The sequence below is a fragment of the Loxodonta africana genome, chromosome 8, assembly GCF_030014295.1.
Source record: "Loxodonta africana isolate mLoxAfr1 chromosome 8, mLoxAfr1.hap2, whole genome shotgun sequence".
Lineage (NCBI taxonomy): Eukaryota > Metazoa > Chordata > Mammalia > Proboscidea > Elephantidae > Loxodonta > Loxodonta africana.
The window spans coordinates 132,092,550-132,104,753 of NC_087349.1; the positions used below are offsets into that span (position 1 = coordinate 132,092,550).

General features: G+C 41.5%; 1 protein-coding gene across 11 annotated transcripts in view; it reads right to left on the reverse strand.

Annotated features, from left to right (window-relative positions):
• RET (ret proto-oncogene) overlaps nucleotides 1–12,204 on the reverse strand; it is a 118,772-nt gene that overhangs the window by 5,459 nt on the left and 101,109 nt on the right. For 9 of the 11 annotated variants that reach the window (XM_064290341.1, XM_064290339.1, XM_064290340.1 and 6 more), the window contains one exon: nucleotides 3,160–3,419. The gene's annotated coding sequence lies outside the window, so the exon portion shown is untranslated. Of the gene's footprint in view, nucleotides 1–1,453; nucleotides 3,420–12,204 lie in introns of those variants that run through there. The other 2 variants (XM_064290331.1, XM_064290330.1) reach the window with 2 other exon arrangements.

Genomic DNA, 12,204 nt, shown 5'->3' on the forward strand with positions numbered 1-12,204 from the left:
TCAGGAGTCCCCCCGAGTTGATGAGATGGAGCCTAAGCGGAGCTCAGGAGTCCCCCCGAGTTGATGAGATGGAGCCTAAGCGGAGCCCAGCAGTCCCCCCGAGTTGATGAGATGGAGCCTAAGCGGAGCCCAGCAGTCCCCCCGAGTTGATGAGATGGAGCCTAAGCGGAGCTCAGCAGTCCCCCCGAGTTGATGAGATGGAGCCTAAGCGGAGCCCAGCAGTCCCCCCGAGTTGATGAGATGGAGCCTAAGCGGAGCCCAGCAGTCCCCCCGAGTTGATGAGATGGAGCCTAAGCGGAGCTCAGCAGTCCCCCCGAGTTGATGAGATGGAGCCTAAGCGGAGCCCAGCAGTCCCCCCGAGTTGATGAGATGGAGCCTAAGCGGAGCCCAGCAGTCCCCCCGAGTTGATGAGATGGAGCCTAAGCGGAGCCCAGCAGTCCCCCCGAGTTGATGAGATGGAGCCTAAGCGGAGCCCAGCAGTCTCCCCGAGTTGATGAGATGGAGCCTAAGCGGAGCTCAGGAGTCCCCCCGAGTTGATGAGATGGAGCCTAAGCGGAGCCCAGCAGTCTCCCCGAGTTGATGAGATGGAGCCTAAGCGGAGCTCAGGAGTCCCCCCGAGTTGATGAGATGGAGCCTAAGCGGAGCTCAGGAGTCCCCCCGAGTTGATGAGATGGAGCCTAAGCGGAGCCCAGCAGTCCCCCTCAACTGATGAGATGGAGCCTAAGCGGAGCTCAGGAGTCCCCCCGAGTTGATGAGATGGAGCCTAAGCGGAGCTCAGGAGTCCCCCCGAGTTGATGAGATGGAGCCTAAGCAGAGCCCAGCAGTCCCCCCGAGTTGATGAGATGGAGCCTAAGCGGAGCCCAGCAGTCCCCCCGAGTTGATGAGATGGAGCCTAAGCGGAGCCCAGCAGTCCCCCCGAGTTGATGAGATGGAGCCTAAGCGGAGCCCAGCAGTGCCCCCGAGTTGATGAGATGGAGCCTAAGCGGAGCCCAGCAGTCCCCCCGAGTTGATGAGATGGAGCCTAAGCGGAGCCCAGCAGTCCCCCCGAGTTGATGAGATGGAGCCTAAGCGGAGCCCAGCAGTCCCCTCGAGTTGACGAGATGGAACTGAGAGTCCAAGGAGACCAAGGCAGCTAGGATTCAAAGGCAAATAAACACCCTAGAGAAGACAGCTGCACAGAGAACTGCAGAGATCTGAAGAGGGCACCCTTTGGCCATGCAGCAGAATGCCGATCAGTGAATGCACCGAGGAAACTAACTCTGTCTAAGAAAGAACCACCCAAAAAATGAGAGGGTTAGAACCCAGAAAACCCTGGTGGCGTAGTGGATAAGAGCTATGTCTGCTAATCAAAAGGTCTGCAATTCAAATCCACCAGGTGCTCCTTGGAAACCCTATGGGGCAGTTCTGTTCTGTCCTAGAAGGTCACTATGAGTCAAAATCGACTCGATGGCAATGGGTTTGGTTTTTTTTTTTTTAATAGAACCCTGCATTCACACAGGGCCAGGAATTGGGCACCACAGACTGAAAAACCTCAAAATTCGTGGGACACTGGATAGAGTACTCAGCAGAGTCTTTTATCTGTACTGGGAAATAATTAGCTCTAGGCTAAAAAAAAAAAAAAAATTTTTTTTTTTTTTTTTTTAGGCTAAACGTGGAGCTAAGTGGTTAAGAGCTCCGCTGCTGACCAAAAGGTCAGCAGTTCATATCTATCTACCAGCTGGTCCTTGGAAACCCTATGAGGCAATTCTACTCTGTCCTATAGGGTCACTATGAGTCAGAATTGACTTGACAGCCCCTAACAATGACAACAACGACGACAAGCTAAACTTATCTTTGGCCCCATCTAACAAATCTTAAAAGCAAGGCCTGAAAGAATCAAATTGTTTTCAAGCAACTGAACTGTGTTACACGACAAACCTCAAATATGTTTATAGGAATATAAAAATATCTAGCACCCAACAAGGTAAAATTCAGTCTGGCATACAAAGAAAAATTACCAGACATGCAAAGAAACAGAAAAATATAACACATAATGAGAAAAATGAATCAACTGAAACTGACCTACAACAGATGTTGTTGTTGTTAAGTGCTATTGAGTAGGTTCCGACTCATAGCGACCTTATGTACCATAGAATGGACCATTGCCCAGTCCTGTGCCAACCTCACCACTGTTGCTATGCTTCAGTCCATTGTTGCTGCCACTGTGTCAATCCATCTAGGTGAGGGTCTTCCTCTACTTTACCTTCTCCAGGGACTAGTCCCTCCTGGTAACATGTTCAAAGTACTTGAGACGAAGGCTCACCATCCTTTATTCTAAGGAGCATTGTGGCTGTACTTCTCCCAAGAAAGATTTGTTCGTTCTTCTGCAGTCCATGATATATTCAATATTCTTCGCCAACACCACAACTTAAAGGTGTCAATTCTTCTTCAGTCTTCCCTATTCATTGTCCAGCTTTCCCATGGATATGAGACCATTGAAAATACCATGGCTTGGGTCAGGTGCACTTTAGGCCTTGTCTTAGAAATACCACAAGTAGATGGCTTTAACAAAAAGAAATTTATTCTCACAGTCTAGCAGGTTCTCAGCCCAAATTCAGGGCTTCAGCTTCAGGGGAAGGCTTTCTCTCTCTGTCAGCTCTGGAGGAAGGTCCTTCACCTCAATCTTCCCCTGGTTGAGGAGCTTCTCAGGTGCAGGGACCTTATGTCCAAACAATGCACTCTGCTCCTGGTGCTGCTTTCTTGGTGGTATGAGGTCCCCAACTCTCTGCTTGCTTCCCTTTCCTTTTATCTCTTGAGAGATAAAAGCTGGTGCAGGCCATACCCCAGGGTAACTTCCTCTACCTTGGATCAGGGAGGTGACCTGAGTAAGGGTGGTTACAGTCCCACCCTAATCCTCTCAACATAAAATTACAATAACAAAATGGAGGACAACCACACAATACTGGGAATCATGGCCTAACCAAGTTGACCCGTATTGTTTGGGGGACACAATTCAATCCATGTCAGTCCTCAAGGTAACATCTTGGCTTTTTAAACACTTTAAAGAGGTCTTTTGAAGCAGATATACCCAATGCAATACGTCCTCTGATTTCCTGACTGCTGCTTCCATGGACGTTGATTGTGTATCCAAGTAAAATGACAACTTCAATCTTCTGTCCATTTATCACGATGTTGCTTATGGGTCCAGTTTTGAGGATTTTTGTTTTATGTTGAGGTGTAATCCATACTGAAGGCTGTAGTCTGACCTTCATCATTAAGTGTTTCATGTCCTCTTCGCTTTCAGCAAGCAAGGTTGTGTCATCTGCCAATCACAGGCTGTTAATGAGTCTACCTCCAATCCTGATACCACGTTCTTCTTCATATAGTCCAGCTTCTCGGATTATGTGCTCAGCATACAGAATGAATAAGTATGGTAAACACTGCAGGCATAAGAATTCACAAAAAGGACATTAAAACAGTTACTATAACTGTATTTCATATGTTCAAAAGTGAAGTGGAGACACATGATATAAAAAAGATCCAAGCTGAATTAACAGGAGAAGAAAACCAATGTCTCAGATGAAAAATACACTGGTTGGAACTAAGCAGCAGACTGGATATCTTAGAAGAAAAAAGTAGTGAATTGAAAATGCAACAATAGAAGCTTGAGATGGAGCTGACAGTCCAAGGCAGCTAGGATTCATAAGAAAGTGTTCCAGAGAGAAAACAGCTGCATGGAGAGAGAGCTCCAGAGATTTGAAGTGGGCACCCTTTGGATATGCAGCAGAACACTGATGAGTGAATGCATCAGAAAGCCATGTGACAACTTCAAGCAGTCTCATATACACAAACCGCAGTCTCATATACAAGAACCGGAGTCTCCAAAGAAGGGGGAGGGGGCAGGAAAAATATTTAAAGAAATAAGGCCGAAAATTTTCCAAATCTGATTTAAAGTATAAACCCACAGTTTCAAAAAGCTCAATGAATACCAAAACAAGAACCATAACAAAAACTGCACCAGGGCCCATGATAATCAAATTGCACAAACCCAGCGATAAAGAGAAAATCTTAAAAGTGGTCAGAAGAAAAATACATTACATACAAAGGAGCAAAGATAGTAACAATAGCAGATTACTCATTTGAAACAATACAAGTAAGAAGACAGGGCAGCCATGTCTTTAAAGAGCTGGAAGAAAAAAATACGTCAACCAAGAATTCTATACATAACAAAAGCATCTTTCAAAAACAAAGGTAAAATACTTTTCCAAACATACAAAAGCTAAAAGAATTCATCACCACTGGATCCATGATACAAGTCCTTTAGGCAGAAGGAAAATAATACCAGATAGATATATGAATCTACACAAAGCAATAAAGAAAACTCTACTGTATGTATAATTACAAGATTTTTGTTATTATTGAAATAATAAAAATAAGATAGTTATCTCTAAACGGTAACTAAATGAAATGGACAAATTCCTAGAAAGACAAAACTACCAAAACTGAATTAAGAAATAGAAAATCTAAACAGACATATAGCAAGAGATTGAATTAGTAATCAAAAAATTACTAAGTCCAAGCACAGATGCCTTCACTGGTAAATTCTACCAAATACTTAAATAAGAATATCAATTCCTCACAAACTCTTCCACAGAAGAGAAGAGGAAGGAACACTTTCAAAGTCATTCTACGAGGCCAGTGTTACCCTGATACGAGAACCAGACAGTGACACTAACGGCACAACCTATAAAAGAACAAACTGAACTTCACGAAAGTTGGTAACTTGTGCTCCCTGAAAGCCACTGTTCACAGAATGAAAAGGCAAGTCACAGGCCTGGAGAAAATCTGTGCAAAGCATGCATCTGACAGAGGACTTGTACTACGAATACATAAAGGACTACCAAAATGCAAAAACAAATGCAACTCAATTTAAAAATGGGCAAAAGACCTGAAAAAACATTTCAAATATTCACATGAAAAAGAAGCTCAATATTGTTAAGTCAATAGGGAAATGCAAGTTCAAACCACAATGAGGTACCACTACACATCTATTAGAATGGTTAAAATTAAAAAGACTAACTTTACCGAGTGTTGGTGACCGGTGACCGTATGATGGAACTGAAACATTCACAATCTGTTGGTGGGAATATAAACAGCTCCTTAACAAGTTACTTTTGTTACCATTGGGTTAACGGTATATCAGCCACTTTTATGCCTCTGGACCTCAGAGGTTAAGGCATTATTCTCATTGTAATGCATTTAGCATCAAGATGGATCCCTTCTGAAATGCATGAAGCTCAGCAGACCTGAGTTGGAGCCCTAGGGTTGTATAGATTGAGCATTCTATTAGGTGATGCTTCCTGAATGTGTTAGTTTTGTAAACTTTTACCTTTTTTCCCTTTATTTCTGTGAGATAAGGCTTGTAAAGCTTAATTATCACTTCTCTGTGTGGTAGGGAGCGCTGGTGGTTTGTTTTTTCTCTGTCATATTTGGAAAACCAGAGGTTCCCCATGTAACCTAATGCCAAGGTGCCCTCAACAAATTATTTATATAGTTCTCATTGGTATACTGTCATACCACAGATCGGTAGTACCACAGTGCCACTAGCCTCAGGGATGGTTTGTATCACCAGATCATATTTCTAAAAATCCGTATTACCAACCAAAAATTTAAACACAATCAGTAAGCATGCATTCTAATTCTGAAGAAAAAAAAAATTAAGGAGAAAAAAAATGTAGGAACAAAAGGGTTATGTACGCCTACCGTATGATCCAGACATTCCACTCCTAGGCATTTACCCAAGAGGAACGAAAGCATATGACCACATGAAAACTTTTATACAAATGTTTATAGCAGCTTTATACGTAACCGTCAAAAACTGGAAACAGCCCAAATGCCCATCAACAGGTAAATGGATAAACGGTGGTATATCCATACAGTGGAATACTGCTCAGCAATAAAAAGGAATAAACTATAGATACACACTACAACATGGATGAACCTCAATAATTAAGCTGAGTGAAAGAAACTCAACAAAAAGAAGAGTACATACGGCTCCATTTATATAAAATTCTAGAAAATGCAAAGTAATTTGTAGTGACAGAAAGCAGGTTCATCAGGCAGATCCATGAGGATGCGGTGGGGAGAGGATGGTATGAAGAAGGAATTATAAAAGGACAGGAGGAAACTTTTGTGAGTGATAGATATGCTCATTATCTTGATTGTAGTGAATTGCACAGGTGTATTTTTGGGTTTTTTGGGATACATGTGTATACATATGTATACATATTCTGGAGCCCTGGCACAGTGGTTAAGAGCTTTGCTGCTAACCAAAAGGTCTGCAGTTCAAATCCACCAGCAGCTCCTTGGAAACCCTATGGGGCAGTTTTACTCTGTCCTATAGGGTCACTATGAATCAGAATTGACACGATAGCAATGGGTTTGAGTTTTTTTTTCTTATATATATATGCACATATTAAAACTCATCATACTGTATACTTTAAATATGTGTAGTTTATTTTTGTTCTTAGGTGCTGTCGAGTTGGTTCTGACTCATAGCGATCCTACGCACAAGAGAACAAAATACTGCCCAGTCCTGCGCCATCTTCACAATTGCTGTGCTTGAGCCCACTGTTGCAGCCACTGTGTCAATCCATGTTGTTGAGGGTCTTCTTCTTTTCCGCTGACCCTCTACTTTACACCAAGCATGATATCCTTCTCCAGGGACTGATCCCTCCTGATAACATGTCTAAAGTATGTGAGACGTAGTCTCACCAACCTTCCTTCTGAGAAGCATTCTGGCTGTACTTCTTCCAAGACAGATTTGTTTGTTCTTTTCACAGTCCATGGTATATTCTTCACCAACACCACAATTAAAAGGCATCAATTTTTCTTCAGTCTTCCTTTGTCACTGTCTAGTTTTCGCATGCATACAAGGTGATTGAAAACACCATGGCTTGGGTCAGGAACACCTTAGTCCTCAAGGTGACATCTTTGCTTTTCAATTTTCAACACTTTAAAGAGGTTTTTTGCAGCAGATTTGTCCAATGCAATGCATCTTTTGATTTCTTGACTGCTGCTTCCATGGGTGTTCATTGTAGATCCAAGTAAAATGAAATCCTTGACAACTTCAATCTTTCCTCTGTTTATTATGATGTTGCTTATTGGTCCAGTAAGGACAATTTCTGTTTTCTTTATGTTGAGGTGTAATCCATACTGAAGGCCGTGGTCTTTGATCTTCATTAGTAAGTGCTTCAAGTCCTCTTCACTTTCAGCAAGCAAGGTTGTATCATCTGCATAACGTAGGTCATTAATGAGTCTTCCTCCAATCCCAACACCCCGTTCTTCTTCATATAGTCCAGCTTCTCAGGTTATTTGTTCAGCATACAGACTGAATAAGTATGGTGAAAAGATACAACCCTGATGCACACCTTTCCTGGCTTTAAACCATGCAGTATCCCCTTGTTCTCTTCGAACAACTGTGTAGTTTATATTTCCTGTCAATCATACCTTAATAAAGCTGTTAAAAAGCAAAAAACTAGATTTAGTTTTAGTAGTAGCTCCAGTGAGGTATTTGGAAGAAAACTCCAATTTGTTCATTAAGAAGGCAAGTGTTAAGACTTGTCGATCACAGGTTTAGATTTAAAAAACAAACCTGAGTGGGGAAGGTGAAAAAAACAATGTAGAGTCCCTACGATTCTAAACATCTCTTGCTACATCACTTCTATTTGTCTTGTGATTTGAGGACAATATCAGAGTGTTGCTGGGAGTTGCTGTTGACTCATCTCCAACTTATTTCTAGAGACCCCATGTACAACAGAACAAAACATTCCCCAGTCGTGCACCATCATAATGATTACTGGTATGCTCAAGGCCACTGCTGTCGCCACTGTGTACTGCATGCTTTCCAACGTGGCGGGGGGGGGGGGGCGGGGGTAATCTTCCAGCACTACACTGAACAATATTTTGTTGTGAACCAGAGGGTTTTCATGGCTAAATTCTGGACGTAGATGGCCAGGACTTTCTTCCTAGTCTGTTTTAGTATGGAAGCTCCACCGAAACCTGGCTACTATACGTGACCCTACTGGTGTGTGAAATATTTGTAGCATAGCTTCCAGCACCATAGCAACACACAAGCCACCATGGTACAGCAAACTGGCTACAGCACTAATCTCTTACATATAACCTTTAAGCAGTTTCTACTCAATCTTTTGACTTTATAATTTCACCAAACTACAAATACATATTTTATGCATCATTTCAGGATATTTACAGTGTGCCAAACAAACTTCTGCAATAAGAGTAACCTACTGTCCTCTGCAAAATACAATCTTGATTCTACTTATCTTTAGAGTTTTATTCTGTATAATCTTCCTAAATTTTCTATACAGAATGATCTCAATATTTTCAAAAACAGTATTTATAGTCTTGAGTTCATTTTTACACAAACAGCAAACAAAAATAAGGTCATGAAATTATGTGGAAAACATATCCACTGTCAAAAATATAAGACTGCCCAGTGATTAAAGCAATCAACTGCTAACCAAAAGGTCGGCGGTTTGCAACCACCAGCAGCTCTGTGGGAGAAAGATGGGGCAGTCTGCTTCCGTAGAGATTTACAGCCTTGGACACTTACCAGGTCTCTGCGAGTCAGAATTGACTTGACTACAGTGGGTATCAGAAATATGAAACTAGAACATTATGAAGAATAAATGTTTGAGGAGGGGGAATTAGAACTTTTCATTTCTAGAGTACTTAATGAGTATTACAACAATACATGGATTCTTAAATGGGTTATTAGGTAAGTGGTTTGTGAATATTTAGAAATAAGAGTACTAACCACCAGGAGACAGCATTCGTTCAATAAATATTTGAGCACCTATTGTGTGTCAGGGACTGTGTTGGGTGCCAAGAACAAGTAATATCAGATGGATCCTTTTGCAAGTGTTTCTGGAGAAACACTTATTCATGGTACCTGGGTGGCAATACTGCTCATGATATATTTATAGGTAAAACAGGAAAATCTGCCAAAGGCAGCCTGTAACACAGTAGGAACAACTTAAAGAGCCAATTGTAAATAGCTACTTAATAGCTATGTAATCATGGGCACGATACTTAACTCTCAGGGCTTCATCTATACAATGAGATAGTTTCCCTGGATATCCAAGGCTCCTTCTGAGATATTTTGATTCCTTTGATTAAAAATATACACACACATGCATGCAAATACAAACACACACACACACAATTTGGAAGGTGTAACGGATTGAATTGTGTCCCCCAAAAATATCCACCAACTTGGCTAGGTCATGATTCCCTTATATGATTGTGTACCATTTTATCTTCTGATGTGATTTGCCTAGGTGTTGTAAATCGTATCACTAAGATGTAATAAGATGGATTAGCAGCAGTTATACTGATGGGATTTACAAGATTAGATAGTGTCATAAGCCAATCTCTTGAGATATAAAAGAGAGAAGCAGGCAGAGAGACATGGGAACCTCATATCACCAAGAACGCAGTGCCAGGAGCAGAGTGTGTTCTTTGGACCTGAGGTTCCTGTGCTGAGATGCCCCCAGACGAAGGAAGATTTAACACAAGGACCTTCCTCCAGAGCTGATACAGAGAGAGACGGCCTTTCCGGGAGCCGGTGACCTGAATTCAGACTTCTAGCCTACTGGACTCTGAGAGAATAAATTTTGTTTGTTAACGTCATCCACTTACAGTATTTCTGTTACAGCAACACTAGACAACAAGAGAGACCTGATAGAATTGGGGGAAAATGAGGAATAGAACCTCAAATTCCTAAGCTACAACAACAAAAAACCAGGCCTACTGGACTGGATGAGACTGGAGGACTCCGGAGGCTACTGCCCTGAGATACTCTTCAAATTTTGAACTGAAACTAACCCCTGAGATCACCTTGTAGCTAAATAACTAATTAGCTCAAAAAATAATATTACCCGTAAGTACTATGCTCCTTTAAAAAAACACCTATTATGTGACCAAATGGTCAACAATTACTTTAAAAGAAAGATGAGCATGTAAGGGGGCAGGAAAACAGAACAACCAGAATGGAAATAATGAGAATCTTCACACGCGTAAAGAATATAACCAATGTCACTGAAAACTTGCGTAGAAATCGTTGAATGGGAACCTACACTGCTGTGTAAACCTTCACCAGAACACAATAAAATATTTTTAAGGAAAAAAAAAAGGAAGACCTATGTTGGTTAAAATGTAATTTTCAGCCTACCCTATGACCCAGTTCTACTCTGTCCTATAGGGCTGCTCGACAGCAACAGGTTCCATGACCCAGCAATTCCACACCTGACAGAAATGTATACATTCACTGAGACATGTACACAAATTTTCACAGCATCGTTCATATCCAAAATTTATAACATGGAAAAGTCGGAAACTTGGATGCCTACCAACAGAAGTCTCATATTATACAATGGAATATTATACACCAATAAAAAAGGATGATAATGCAAAACAACACGGTTAAGTCTCAAAAGCAATATGCTTAGCATACTGTATGATTCCACTAATATCAAGCTCAAAATAGGCAAACCTAATAGATAACAAAAGTCAGACTACTGCTGTGGGACTGGGAAGGAATGAAGACAACCTCCTGGGAGGATGAAATGTTCTACAGGTGATCTAGGTGGTGGATCACAAATTAGCAAAAATGTAAAAATTCACTGAGTTCTACAACTAGGATTTATGTACTTAATGACTTCACTATATGTATTTTATACCTCAGTAAAACTTAAAGGAAAAAAATCTAATTTTCAAACTGTTTAGAACTAAAATTGTGCTTATTTAAGTCAAAATTGTCTGAGTCATAAGGATTAGAAATCCTCTTTATCATTTCTTTAGTTACACGTAACGATTTTAAACAAATGGTATCAGAATGAGAGTATAAAACGAACATTAACACCCCCAGTCATAAAATACTACAATTATAATACAATATTAAAAGACAGTATGATTTCCTCCAGAAAAGAAGGCCCAGTTCCTTAGAATATTCAATGATGGTTAAATGTTAAAACATTACATGTAGGAGGCAATGCAAGATGGTGGGGTAAACAGTCAATCCCATTTATCCTTGCAACTAATCTACTTAACAATAAAAACAAGCACAAACTGAGATTTCAGAGCTCTGAACTGCAGCTGAAACATAGGAGAGTTGCAGTGAGTCTAGAAACAGTGAAGAGGAGGAGCAGAGTCAGCACAGAAGCTAGGAGATTCTAGCCACTGGCATCAGGGGGACTTGGGCCATTACGGGCATTTTTGGGCAAGGACAGGCAACCACCTGAACAAAGAACACAGGATAGAAGCTAAACTGTGGAGGTGTAGTCTGATTAAGGTGGTGCACATTGGCTGTGGGAGTTCACAGGCCACGCACTTGGGAGGAGGCACAGGGAGGCCAGGGAGTATTACTGAATCTTGCTGAGACTCAAGGCTGATAGGCACTAGGATCCAGGTACACTGAAGAGCCCTGGGACCCATCCTTCAGCCAGGGTGAGAAAAATACATGAAACAGGCAATACAGCAAAAAACAATTGGCTCTTTGCCCATAATTGGTCACTGCAGGAAAGCCTGCACAGACTCGGGAGCAAGGGAAGGACATTAAGTACTCCCCACCCTCTCCTCAGGAAAGCTGAGGCCCACCACTTCCACCCACGAGGCCAGTGGAAAAGTCCCATGCAGGTACAATAAGCCACAGAGGGAAATCCATGCTACAATCCTACAAAGAGAAAGGAAGGAACCCAGCTTCAGGAGTGCATCCTGGGCTACTGCCAAACCCACAGAAAACAGAGGGCTCCTCGTACACCAGCAAAGTCAGTCACCTGTGGAGAACCAGCCAGAAAAAGCACTCAGAGTCTTAAAACTTTTCAAAACACTAAAAAGCTGTGGTAATAGATTAGGAGCCATGAAAAACAGAGATAAATCCTCAGACACTATTCTTGACTCAGCATTGGAAAAAAAAAAGCCTAAGGACAAGAGTGCCCTCTACTGGAACTCAGACAATGGAGAAGGTAAGTCTAAAAATTCCCTTGAAAACCAGAAAACTCCAAATATCAAAATATCACAATTAGATATTAAAATGTCCCATATTCAACAAAAAACATTAAAACACACAAAATCACAAGAGAAGGACCAATCAAAAGAAAACATGAAGAAGCGAACATTTCTCCTATTGAGACCAAAATAATG